The sequence below is a fragment of the Peromyscus californicus genome, unplaced genomic scaffold, assembly GCF_007827085.1.
Source record: "Peromyscus californicus insignis strain IS unplaced genomic scaffold, ASM782708v3 Scaffold_18__1_contigs__length_77618521, whole genome shotgun sequence".
Classification (NCBI taxonomy): Eukaryota; Metazoa; Chordata; class Mammalia; order Rodentia; family Cricetidae; genus Peromyscus; species Peromyscus californicus.
Window position 1 is genome coordinate 69,451,377 of NW_026294480.1, and position 14,532 is coordinate 69,465,908.

Below are 14,532 nucleotides of genomic sequence, written 5' to 3' on the forward strand. Positions count from 1 at the left end.
TACTCAAGTGTATTTTCAGCAATAGGGTCTTACTGTCAAGTTGTGGTGAGTAACCAATAGAATTGGCAAGAGTTTAAAACGTTTGAGGACATATGGGACATGATTTACCAACAACTCTAAAGGAGGCAATCCATTCCCAGGACTGTTTTTTGATTTGTTAGTTTGTGGTGTCTAGTAGAAGTAGTGTTGCCCCTTTTTACTGTAACTCCACTTAAACACTATGTATGTATATCTGTGTGTGTTTGTATGCATATTTTATAAAGGTTCTACAGTAGTACATTTCCATGTTTTTGTAACTCAAAGCTAAATGAAAAGCAATTGAAAATTTAAAAACAAATGTTACTGTGTGGATAGTTCAAACATAGAACAAGCTCTATTAGCCAGATTTATAACTAAAGGCTACATAGAATCTGGAGTTAGCAATAGCTTAGATTATTGCTAGCTATTTATTATTTCTGTGACCATACAGTGAGAATATGCAATTTAGAGTGAAAATGTATATGGTTTTCCAAGTCCTAGGAAGAAAAGATTTATTACCATTTAAGTAAGAAGTGTGCTTTAGTCAATTTTTAAGAGCGATTTCAGCTTGGCCCAAACTGACCCCATCATTTTCTTTCCCAAACAGATTCATTTCCATGGTTCCTTATCTCACCTTTAAGTACAACTGTCCATCAGCTGATTCTTCCAGTTCCTTTAAACTTTAGCCTCAACAATTTTTCTGAAACATCAATCTAATCAAGACTCTCAGTCCCTAAAATTTCTGTGTTTGTTTGAACTTTTGTAATACTTACATTCTGTTTTCATACGGCTGTCTTCCCCGAAGTTACACTCAGGGACAGAGAAACTATAAGACAACTATTAGGTAAATAATAATAATGGCTGCTTTGATTTACAGGGTATTCAGACAATGTGTGTGTATGTAAATTTTAAATGAAATATCTGTGTGTAACAGCAATTAATGAAAAAAGAGGCCATGAGGTTGCAAAAGAGAAAAGTGGGCTACATATGATGGTCTGAGGGAGGGAAGGGAAGGAGAAATGATGTAATCACAATATTAAAAAATAAAGAAATTACTAAGTAACAATTATCAGCCAATGCCCAAAAAGATTACTTGTTTTTTTCATTTCTCATTCAATCATTTTTAAAAGAATGAAGACTTAGATTTTCTCCGTTTTTTTTTTAAATTTCCCCTGAGTAAGATGAAATGGGAAACATGTAAGTCAATTTTTCTGCAGCACCATCCACAAGAAGCCCAGAGCCTGAAGCGTGAAGTACCAAGTGCTTTAAAACACCAGGTTTGGGGCAGCTGGCGCCTGGGTGTGCGTGAGGCCTTGATAGCCAACAGCCTCATGCACAGTGTTTACATCACCAGAATGTAAGTATTACAAAAGTTCAAACAAACACAGTGCCAGGCCACAGGGGCTTCGTGTGTTTTTCTCAGTGGTGTCATCTAATCCTCTTTCAATCCTCAATTCCTGTTATGACCACACACCTAAGACTCTCAGGACTCCCCACTTTCTATCACATATTCACTGACCTTAATTGACAGCAACTTCTATCCCAATCGCCTCATCTATTTTCTCCAGTTAGTCAAGGAGTTATTTAGCAACCTTTAATTTGAGTCCTGAAAAAAATCCAGGTTAATTAAACTTCTTAAATCACTGTACTGGACCCTAATTATGGTCAGTGAAAGCCATCGTACAATGCAAACAAATTTATCTTGGTTCAGGTATTTCATCTATGTAGTCTAAAAGGTTTCAACCACAGTGCCCGCTAGCTAATCACTCTGTGAGCGGTGAAGGCAAGTGTTCAAGAAATACTTTTAAACCAGTGTCACAACATTATAGAACATTATATGTCATAACACAGTGCCATTGTGTAAGCATGGCTCAGAACAAAGTTCTATGAGTCAGGACATGGAAAGGGAGGGGGCAAGAGAGGGCTTACAGAAGATCTGAGTATCTTAAACAGGTGTTCAAAGAACAAGCTAGAATCTTGCAAACAGATGAGATAAAGGTGGGATTCTAGGGAGAAAAGAAAGTGTGCCTTGGGGTCTGAAGTGGGACATGATGTACCACAGCTGAAACCCAGGAGCATAAGGTTAAAATGAAGGTGATATTTTGAAGGGAGACCAGAGAAGAAAACAGAGGGAAGATCATAATTTGATCCTAGATTAAATTATTTAACCTATTACTTTACTAGAATCCAGTTAAGCATTTAATATCATAGGTTTTATGGCCAGATTCAGTTTTATTATGAAGGATGGATTAAAGGGGTACAAATCCAGAGGCATTAAATACTATTGAGTGACACTTGCTGGTCCCTATGTGTTCTGACAAGGGCTCCCCATAGTCTAGTGCGCATTATTTTGGTTTATCTTTCCTCTATACTTTTAAGTAACTTCTTAAAAGCAAAGGTGTGACCCTTTTTTATATTTCTCTCCCTGTTGCTTAGAATCCCACCTTGCATATGGTATAGCAGAAAAATGTTTTCTTAAAGTGTTAGTAAGCTTCCCAAACAAGCATGAGGACCTGAGTTCATTTCCTCTAATCAATATAAAAAACCATGTATATTATATATACAACTAACATTATATGGACTCAAATGGTTATATTTAGGAATATATATGTATATACAAATACGTACACACATGCAATAACATTGAAAAGGAAGGAGGTAGGTATATGAGAGGGTTTGGAGGGAGGAAACAGAAGGGGGAAATGTTTTAATTAAATCACAATCTCAGAAATGAACAACCCGACCAGAAAGGCAAAGCCAGGTGTAGTTGTACTTGTCTGTATCCCAGAACTAGGAGGCAGACAGAACAGGTCTTTGAAACTTAGTTACCAGACTACCAAGTCTATTGGTGAACACTAGACCCATGAGAGCCTCTGTCTCAAAAAACAGCTCCTGATTTTGTTTTGCGGAGCAGGGCTTAAATCTAAATAGAAAGTGGTTGATTATACCCATGATATTCATGACACAGTTGTATCAATGGACATGTCATGCCAGACTGATCATTAATGTAGCTCTCAGGGTTCAGAGCTGAGTAAGATTAATAATTACTCTTCTCTGGTTGTGTGCACAGTGCATTTCAGCACCATGAAAGCTAGTTAGTACAGATGAAGCTTCCAGGGAGTACCAGCTTGTTTTCCCCATGTTCTGTGAGTGAACTGTATGGCATCTTTAGCCACAAGGTCTTACAGTTGAGTTCTCAAAGGTAACAAGGGAGTTGACAATAGCGGGTAATGTCTGGGGGTCTACGGGACCTCACTGGCCAACAGATTCAAAAGAGGTAATTCATTCCTGGCTCTGTAAGTTTTGTTGGCTTGTGGTGTTTAATAAGGGAATTGTTGCCATGTTGTAGGATGAGTCCATCTAAATGGTTTTATGCATGTGTTTTTCTATCTTAGTAGATTTTCCTATGGCTTTTACAAAAGGTCAAAGTTACATGGGAAGGGATGCTTCTCTCCTTTAAAAGAGTAAAGGGCTCCTCAGACTGACTCTCCTTCCTTTCATTTTCTCCTTCTGTACAATTTTTTCTCAGCTCACATTAACTCTTATTTTGCATTCTCTCTTTGTTTTGTGCCGGGTTATATAATAACTTTCAAGTATGCAAAGCAAGTATATATTTAATACCCCCAAGCACAGTGGTTTTTGGCATTGTTTGCTTCACAACATACTTTACAGTTTTTATGTATCTTGTTTTCTCTTTACTCAACTATTAGAACAAACATTTTCAAATCAATGAGCTGGTTTATTGTAGGCTTCTTTTGCCTGATTTATTTGGTTCGGAGGATGACACCCACAACTTCACACATGCTAAACCTGTTCTCTGCCACTGTACTAAATACTTGGCTCTGAAGGCTTTTTAAAAGGGATAATAAATGACTCAGAACTTTGTATGTGAATATTGGATCATGCAATGTTGGAGAAGATGTCAGATTTGAATGAGTAGAAACCGGAGGAGGAGAATAAATTTAAGGGGTATCCTCAGCCACCCTGGAGACAACCTAGATGCTCAGCTGAGGAATGGGTAAAGAAAATGTGGTATATTTACACAATGGAGTACTACTCAGCTGTTAAAAACAGTGACGTCACGAAATTTGTAGGCAAATGGATGGAACTAGAAAAAAAATCATTCTAATTAAGGTAACCCAGACCTAGAAAGACAAACATGGTACATACTCACTCATGAGTAGACATTAGATGTAAAGTAAAGGATAACCAGGCTACAATCCACAGCCCCGGAGAGACTAGGTAACAAGGAGGGTTCAAGGGGGATGCATGGTTTTCCCAGGGAAGAGGAAATAGAAGAGATCTCCTGGGTAGACTGGGGGCAGGTGCAGGTGGGAACATAAGGGATCAGGTTGAGGGGTGAGTGGAGAGGGAGAGGAATGAGAGAGATGACTTGATGGGGGGTGCATTTTGGGGTCAGGTAGAAACCTGATGAAAGGGAAAAACTCCCAAGAATCTACAAGGCGACACCAGCTAAGGATTCTAGTGACAGTGAATATGTAGCGTGAACTGGCCATCTCCTGTGATCAGAGTGGTAGCTACCCCAACTGTCATTGGAGAGCTTTTGTCCAGTAACTCACGGAAACAGGAGCAGAGATCCACAGCCATGCACTGGGCTGAGCCGGGGGAATCCTGTTGAGGAGAGGGAGGAAGGATTTATGAGCCAGAGGAGTCAGGGTGTATCTCAACTTGATGTGCCAGGATTTGTTGTCACGGATGGGAGGCCTGCCCCTTTCTGAGCAGAGGTGAAGGAGGGGTAGATCTGGGAGGGGGGCCGAGGGGAGGTGGGGGAAGGGAATGGGAGCCCCCCCTCGGGAAGCTACAATTAAGATGTTAAATAAATAAAAAAAATTAATTAATAAGTAAAAAAGAAATTTGTACAAAAAAGAAAGACCTTTCCGCCTCCCCTCTCTCCCTCCCTCCCTCCCTCCCTTCCCTCTTTCCTCTACAAAAGAAGGTTATATGCTCACACAATGAGGTGTGAACTATGGGCAAGGCAGAAAGAAGGCCTTCATCTAGAACCAAATCCAGGTAATGACCTGGTAGGTACTTTCCCTAACCCTCAGAAGTATAAAAAAAATTAAATAAAAATAAATGAATGTCTGTTATTCAGCCCACCCAGTCTGTGGTATTTTATGAAGTAGTACAAGCTAAATCAACTAGAAAGCAGAGTGCCTTTATTATAGATAAATGTATCCATTTTCCATCAGGAGTTTAACTACGCACGTACTTCCAATTCATTCCTCTAAATGCCTCTTCCTCTACTAAGGATGCTTATTGTCTGATGTTGTTTTCATCAAAAAGATGTATAAAATGGTATTTCATTATTGTTTAAATTTTTTTTCCTTATTGTGGTTGGATTTATAAATATATAATATTTAAAATATAAAATCTTAACCTGAATTAATAAAATATGATGAAGCGAGAATTGAAATTTACCAGAAAATGAATCTACAATGTTGGCATTCCTTGATTTATTCCCAAAACATTAAAAATATTTCAGTGTGCTAGACAATGTAAGTATTATGAGGTGAAGTCCTATAGTCAGGATTTATTAGAGCTCAAGTATTTCAGTGCACAAGTTGGTGAGAAAAACCTGTATTTGACGTAAAAGACTATTTTGGTATGAAATAACAAAATTGTAAGCAATTTGAAAGGCAAGTGAAAGAAGGTAAAAACCTGGGTCTCAAGTGGTAACTGAGCACATCTGCATGAAGCCTTTGTTTCTTACCAAGTGAAAAACTAAAACACGGAGCGTGGAAAGTAGAACATCCACAATTGCATCAACTTACCTCTGAGTGGATCCTGCGAAAGGGAGGGAACAGGTGCCATCTGAAATGGCATTTGAACAGCCCTTTCAATAATTATTAATAACTTACGTTCATCTTAACTGGAGCTTTTGTTTTAAGAGAAAAATATGCTCAAATGAAACAAAAAGAGTCTGGAAAAATATAAGAATGCAAGGGTGGCCATATAAAATAACACAGGGCTGTAACTCTAAGTTGGATTTTTTCTTTCTTTTTTTTCATGAAACCTGCAGGGTTTTTTTTTTTTTTTTCTTTTTCTGATTTCCCAAAATAGAATGCTTCTCCTTTCATTTTCTGTTTCATGGTGGAGAGTCTGCTGATTTTTGGTTTGACTTTATATTTTAGAAAATCTTCATGAATGACAGAGGAAGAAAAAAGGAAAGAAGGGAGACAAAAGAAAGGAAGCTTTTGGACACGAGAATGAATGACTTCAGACTTGGATCGCATCATTAATTTCTTTCATTAAGTTTCTTAAGTAGCATGAGTTTTGCTGCGTGTATTTGGAAAAATTCAGATGACGGCACATGTTTTACAAGGTCTCTATGCAAATGACATGAGGAGTGCTGGATGACTGGTGACACACAGTCGATTATTACATTCTGAAATGTATCATCTTTACAGGTTTATAAACACAAACTTTTTAGCAACTATAATATTAAAATGAAATATTTTCAGAAAGTAAATTATTTTGTGTCAATTCTGATGCTGTACTTATCTGGCCCCACATTCTAGTCTTCAATCAAATCATAAAGAAAATTTCCCTCTGAAATCATTCTGTACTGTGCAGTTCAGTCTTGGCAACGGTTCTTCATTTGTGTTCTCCACAATGTTAATCTCATGGAATCCCTCTTCTAAAGAAAAATTTTCTTTATTCTACAAATCTGAGGCCTGCTATACTTTATCCTATTACCTCTTTGAGAAGTCTTCCTGCCCTCCCCCCCAAAAAAAAAGTCTGTACAAATTTATTTAAGCTTCCATTTTCTCACTTCATGTGGCCACAGGAGAACTATTTTCTAGGTGACTTCTCCTTATAGTTACCTAGTCATGGAATATATTGACTGCTCATATAACGAGTCATATTTGTTACACCATGAAAACAAATAAAATCTAGGTTATTTAACAATCTGAGACTGCATTTTGTTATTGTGAGTGGGAACTCCCATGTAATTGGCTACCATCTCCTCAAATCCCTAGCTTGTCCTCATTCTCTTGAGTCAACTCACTCTGACAATCACTCAGTCAAAAAGGGGAAGTTTCTCTTCCACTTTCCAATAGAGGGGATGCATATCCACTAAGAGACTGACTTTTCCCTGGGGAAGCCTGCTATTGGTCCATCAGAAGCTAATGCCAACCCTACCATAGATCCTCTTGTTCCTCACCAGTATGCTAATACTAGAGTCTCACCTCATAGTCATCCTTTACCACAGTCTCCCAAGCTTAACACCTTCAAAGAATCTGGCTTCATCGTCGATGTCTCCTACACGTGTAGGCTTGTGTTGATTCTGGATCTCCCATTTAAACTCTTGATGCTGTATTAATGAGTTCCCACCTTGGGCCTTCCTACTCTTTTGGAACAGGAGGGTGGCTACTGAGTAATATTGGTCTAGTTTGCCAATTTGTATAGCCTTAGACCTTGGAGGAATGTATGGGTGAAGTCTGTAGATTCTTCACTGAAAAACTCTGGCCTCTTGATTAAAATTGAAGCCCTCCAAAGAAGTCTGAATTTCAAAGGGATAGCAATGAAGTCAAGGATGATGAAGACAAACTACCAAGTAATGTAATTGTGCCTGTGATAATATTATGTTATTCCTGTATGTTTTCATAATTAAGAGGAGTCATTGAACTGGTTCAAGATACATAAGTATCAACCATGGACAGGGCTCTGTCCCACAGTTGGCATACAGCCATAAAAAATAGACAATACTTCTGCTTTCTTAGACTTTTTGTTATAGTTAGAAAAAAAAGACGAGAAAAAATCAGAAGGGAAGAATTATATTCAGGAAATATAGACAATTTAAAAAAATGATTTATATAGGAGACTAGATAAGTTTCTTCTCCAGAGTCTAGCCTGGACCAACCCACCTACACATCCTCTTTTATGTCTTAACCTTCTTTGTCCATATGACTTAGAACTAAGAAAAAAAGTTCACATTCCCAGATTTTATCACAGAAAATACAAACAATATAAAAGATCAAGCTGGTATCTTCTTTTCCAAACCTACCACACTTGTAGAAACATTTGTCATGAGAAGTATCTACATCAGTGGTTCTCAACCTGTGGGTTGAGACCCCTTCCGGGGATCGTACAACTCTTTCACAGGGGTCACCTATTAAATGTCCTGCATATCAGATATTTACATTACAACTCATAACAGTGGCAAAATCAAAGTTATGAAATAACAACAAAAATAGCTTTCTGGCTGAGGGTCACCACAACATGCAGAACTGTGTTAAAGGGTCACAGTGTTAGGGAGGTTGAGGACCACTGACCTAGATGAATGCCATAACACAGTATTTAAAGAATAATCACAAACTTCATCAAAGAGTTCATGGAGTTTTAGAAGACAACAAGAAACTACTTAATAAAATTAGGGAGGAAAAACTAAAGGAGAATAAATGCCCAAGTGATGCCCAATAAACACCAACTTAATATTTATGTAAATGACAAAGGTAATCCAGGACTTGAGAACAAAGTTCAATAACGAAATAGAAACATTTGGAGAGGATGCAAGTTGAGATAAAGATAGAATTGAAAAATACAGTAACTATATTATATTATAATCTCAAAAATAAAAGAAGTAGCCGGCCGTGGTGGCACATGCCTTTAATCCCAGCACTCGGGAGGCAGAGGCAGGGGGATCTCTGTGAGTTCAAGGCCTGCCTGAACTACAGAGTGAGTTCTAGGAAAGGCACAAAGCTACACAGAGAAACCCTGTCTCGAAAATGAATAAATAAATAAACTAATAAATAAATAAATAAATAAATAAAGGAAGTAATAAAAAATACCCACATGATCTTTCTGCTTCCTGTTCTTGTCACCATGGCTTGCTCCCATGCCCTCTGCTGTGATGGATCCTTATTCTTCTGGAACCATAGACAAGACTGAACTTTCCTTCCACAAAAAAAAGAGGTAGGAGAAGGAGGAGGAGGAGGAGGAGGAGGAGGAGGAGGAGGAGGAGGAGGAGGAGGAGGAGGAGAAGAAGAGGAAGAAGAAGAAGAAGAAGAAGAAGAAGAAGAAGAAGAAGAAGAAGAAGAAGAAGAAGAAGAAGAAGAAGAAGAAGAAGAAGAAGAAAAGAAGAAGAAGAAGAAGAAGAAGAAGAAGAAGAAGAAGAAGAAGAAGAAGAAGAAGAAGAAGAAGAAGAAACTGATTAACTACACTTTAGCATAGGCTCCATACCCAGGAGTATTTGGCCAACAGAGAATGAACTCAGTGCTATTTTTTTTTGTCATGTTGGTCTTTTGTATATTTTGATTTCTGTTTTTGTGAGGTTTACGTGTGTGTTCTTTGTTTCCTTCCTTCCTTCCTTCCTTCCTTCCTTCCTTCCTTCCTTCCTTCCTTCCTTTCTTTTTTAAATTCATTTGTTGTTTGTTTTTTTTAAAAAGACAGAAATGTCAGAGTGGCCCCTGCAGCTCCCCTGGCAAAACAGTAGAGCTGGTCCTGGTGCTGCCAGTGTGGGTGAGCAGGCTTTAAGCGCTGAGAGCAGGACAGCCAGTCAGCCTCTTGCTCCTTGCTGTATAGGGTTAACTAGCCCAGGCAATTCTGGAGAGCTCACCCTGGTGTTGAGGATGAGGGAGAGCTGGCAGGCTGACTAACCCAGAAACCACCCAGGCCCAGATCCAGGGCTATGAGTTGGCCCACTCCAGCATCCACCTCATCTATCATCTACTGGAGCACATGAAGGGGCTGGTCCTGCAGACCCAAAGCTGCAGGATCTCCATGGCACGTGACAACAACAGAATATCCAAGAGGAGTCCTAGCTAGGGCCAGTATTGATGGTGCAGCAAAAACCAGAGGCCTCCAACCAGACCAATAACTCATTGCAATGAACACTTATAAGTAAAGATGTATGGATAAAGGGTATACTGTGTGACTCACTGTGACACACTACAGCTTCCATGATGAGAATTTTCTTTTCTTTTAAATTTTATTTTGTCTTATCTTGTGGGGGTGGGGAGGTTGCAAGGGCAGAGGACAGATGAGAAGGGACAGGGAGATGAGTGGGATCGAGATACATGATGTGAAATCCACAGAGAATCAATAAACAGCTAAGTTAGAAAAAAAAAGAGGCAGCTAAAGAACATAAAGTTGAATTGCTACAGAGAAGGGGAAGATCTGGGACAAATTTGGGGAAGAGAAAACAATCAAAATACATTTTATGAAAAAACTTATTTTTCAGTAAAAAAAGAAAAGGAGAGACTAAAGAAAAGGAGATAAATTTGGAGGAGTAATGAGATCAAGTTTTTTTCCCCTATTGATCAATATTAACACATTGTTGTATGGCAATGGAGATTATTTGAGGATGTGACAGATGGCATAGGTGTTAGAGGGGGAGATTGTACCTAACTAGGTATGGCTCTTATACTGTAGTTGAGAAAGGATGATACAGTATAAAGGAGCTGCATTACCATTTGATGGGAATTCATACTGATAGTCACTGTGTAGACAGAAGACAGAGTGTAAGAATACAGAAAGGTGAAGGAATGTAGTTTGGTCAAAGGAAGCATCCAATCATTCATATAACATATATTTGTTAAGTACCAATATTCTTGGCAGTTTTTCTAAGTATTAATAAGTAATTAGAACCATAATACTTACTGATTTCTAGTGAGAGGAGTGAGTGAATAGAAAAACATAACTTAGACACTATGACATATTATGATTAGAATGCATACAATCTGCATTTAAATATTTAGAAATAATTTGTAGATATATTTTCACTATAAGTACTATAATTTTTAGATCATCAAAAAAATTACATACAGAAAGTAAGTATATGTCATTCAAAACAGTTTCCAGACAACACCAGCGTACAAGGGAGTTGTACTTATGGAGAACATCCTTCATTCTGTACTTTCTCTATGGAACTCAAGGAATCCTGGAGATGAGCAAGAGGCACGTTTCCTCAGCTTCAAAATGAAATTCAAGAATTGGAGAAAAGTAGAAACAGTTTAGGAAAACTAGGGACCAAGTTTCAAAATAACAGATGTAAGATATATTTGACCTGACGAGCTGTTTGACATATTTTTCCTCTTCACTTTTTAACATGCCTGGATTAAATAAAGATTTGTTTGGGTTAAAAATGAAAATAACTCTTTACATTAGTAAGGTTAGAATACTCAACAAAAACAAAGCATGTCGAGAATCTTGGATATTGGAACAGAAATAGGTGGCAGTCAGAAGCCAGAGGTCACGGAGTCTCTGCTCAATTCTGTTACAGTTCTATGTTTAAGATAGTACCAATCTCCAAGTTCATCGAGTGTTCATTTCCTTCCCTGCAGAATGTGGCTAAAAGAAAGCTTTCTCTAGCTCAAAAAGCTATTCACTTAAACCACAAAGATTAATATGTTATAGACATGAGAAAACATACGAGGAGTTTTTGTCAAACAACTTGTCTAAGAGCTTCTAAAACACGATGGTTGAGGCCAATGCTGAATCCAGGCTTCTCTGGTTCTAAAACCTAAGCAATTACCTCATTTTACAAAGTGCAGTAAGTCAGGACACTCAGCCACAGTGAAGAGGAAAGGAAAACTCCTGGGAAGGACCTTTCACTCTCCAGTCAGTTTCAGCTCCAGCATTCACTTTAACCCTGTTTTTCAGGGGAGAGTTGAACAAAATCTTCAAACAATGTAACCACGGGACCTCTGTTTTATTCTCTTCTGGAAACCGCCTTGCTTCAATTGCTTCATTTGCCTGCTTTCCAGGCAGGGACAAACATCCTAGTGGTTGATTACCAGTCTCTGGTAAGGGAAACGGAAAAGCTGAGTAATGACACCCCCCTTTTCACTGATATTTAAACAGCTGACTTCTGAATGGTGTAAGTTATAGCCGTGCGCTCCAAGTTTATAAATGTGCATTTGCAAGCAAGCTCGCTGACAAAATTGCTTATGTTTGTAACATATCTAATGCTTTCCTGTTCAGCACCTTTATTACGGATGAACTTGAAATACAGAACTAGTACTTTAACGCTGATATGCCATATAATGTCTTCGCTAAACAAGCATTCTTTTGGTAGTAGGGCTTGTTTGTAATGACATAATTTAGAAGCATCCACAGTGATGGAAACCTTTTGAGCTGTATTAGATAAATGATAGAGCATCTACAATGTTATATCTATAGCAGTGTGTTATAATGGGGGAAAAAATGCCTGAGCAGCAGGGATCCTTTAATAGAGAACTCCATAGGCTGCTTAAATAGTGTAATCTGAGTTTCAAGTGGAGATTCTAAAGAAACTCTATGAACCTTGCTTTGGGGCTTCAGAGAATTGCCGTGATACTGAGGCCAGAGCTCTGCTCGGGTCCACCTGCACTGAAGCGCTCACACAGATCTTCTACAAAGCCAGGAGGGATCATTTTTCTAGGAAACATCAATTACCTCTGCTTTGGCTCAGAAATGGCACAGTTATTTTTAGATGTATTTTCCACCAGTCTACAAAGTATTACAATCGCCATAACATATTGGATAGTGTCATAACGGTATATGAATCCCAGAGCAAAAATGAGCCCTCTCTATGATTCTGCCATATGCATGTTTGTGAACCAGGAGAGTTATATGCCATTATAGCTTTTAATACAGTTACCTGCATTAGCATCAGTGAGAAATGAATTACTTCAATTTCTGTAGATTTCAAATATAATTAAATTCACGAGGGCCCCATCTCCCCTGAGGTCAGCATTCGCTTCTGGTGTTTAAGGTTTGAAGTAGTCTTAACTGAATATAATGAGTCAGGTTCTTCTAGGAACTAGCCAAGTCACTGAGAGTGAGTCACCTTTGGAAGCTGCATTAATGCAGAGATAGCTTAATAAATTATACTCTACTGATATGACTTCAACTGGTACATCATTTGCATTTGGAAAGGACACTGGTATACGGGGAATCTAGCTTGTCACGATCTGGTTACTTGTTCTGACACAGTATGTATGTTTAGTCAGTACCTTTGAAATAAGATGCTTTTAATAAATATAAACAACTGAAATCTTATAAAAATAAAGCTTTTTGTCTTGTTTTATAATGCTTGAGATTGAGCCTAGGGTCTTATGTATGCAAGGTAAGTGATCCACACCCCCAACTTGCTTTAACCTTTATATCTCTTCACTTTATGACAGGCTATCATTAAGTTCATTAAGTTGCTAGGCTAGGGTTTTTTTTTCTGCTGTTATAGAAACTTTTTATTAGAGAGTTATCACAATGTCTAGGGCATTTTGTATATGAAACAATATATGTTTGAAAATCATTTCCTTAAATATTTTGAGATTATAATATAATTGTATTGTATCCCCCTTTCCTTTCTTCTCTCTGAACTCTCCCATGTACCCTACTTTCTCGCTTTCAAATTCATGGCTTCTGTTTCATTGACTGTTGTTACGCATACACACAAACACACACATATGCACATACACACATATATGTACATACATATATAGTTTTTAAACACATAAATACAACCTGCTCAGCCTATATGTTACTTGTTTTCAGGGCTGACGTTTGGTATTGGATAACCAGTTGGTGTGCTCTTCCCTGAGGAAGACTGCTTCTCCCACTCTCCGCCTTCCTTAGTGGCCTACAGTTCTTTGTGCAGGGTTGAGGCCTCCTGGGATTTATCCTTTTCAGTTTGGAATGTCTGTTGCTGCTTTTGTTCAGCTCATCTTTAGGCAATCATGTTGGTGACACTTTACGGGTGTAGCTTCTGACCTTCCTAGGAGACACAACCTCACGACAAACTCCCTGCTCCTCTGGCTCTTACAATCTTGCTGCCCTCTGTTCCCCAATGTTTCCTGAACCTTAGCCATGCAATTGTTTGGTAGATGTATCCATTGGGACTGGGCTCCACAACTCAGCATTTTTATTGGTTATGGCTTTCAGCTATGGTCTTGGTCTGTTGCAAAGAGAAGTTTTCTTAACAAGGGGCAAGGATTACACTTACCTGTGGGATTAAGGACACATTTAGAGTGCAGTTGGGGATTATGCTGGTTTTGTAAAGAGCTTCTGTGAGTTCTCCTCCAAGGACTTCATTAGTCCTGGGGATGTGATTGCCAACTCCCAAGGTTTTTAGTACCAGGCTTGATGTCCTTCTTGTTGAATGGGTCTGAAGTCCAATACTGACTTCTTAAAATCACTTTAAGTCTTATGCTCATATCAGTGTTAACACAGACAATGAATTTTTATGTAATATCTGCAGTTGTTCTTCTGGGTGCTGTCTTTCACGCACTGAGCCATCAGCCTAGAGTCTCCACTTTCAGTAGGAAAACGCACTGTAAGAGATGAACATTTTATTTCTAATTTTCCAAGCAAGTGGGGATCATTAAATGTGTGTGTCTATAACTGTCTTATTTAGGGTTTCTATTGCTATGAAGAGATGCCATGATCACAGCAACTCTTATAAAGGAAAACATTTCATTGAGGGGACTCTCTGACAGTTTCAGAGGTTCAGTCATTATCATGGTGGGGAGCATGCTGGTGTGCAGGGAAACGTGGTGCTGGAGGAATAGT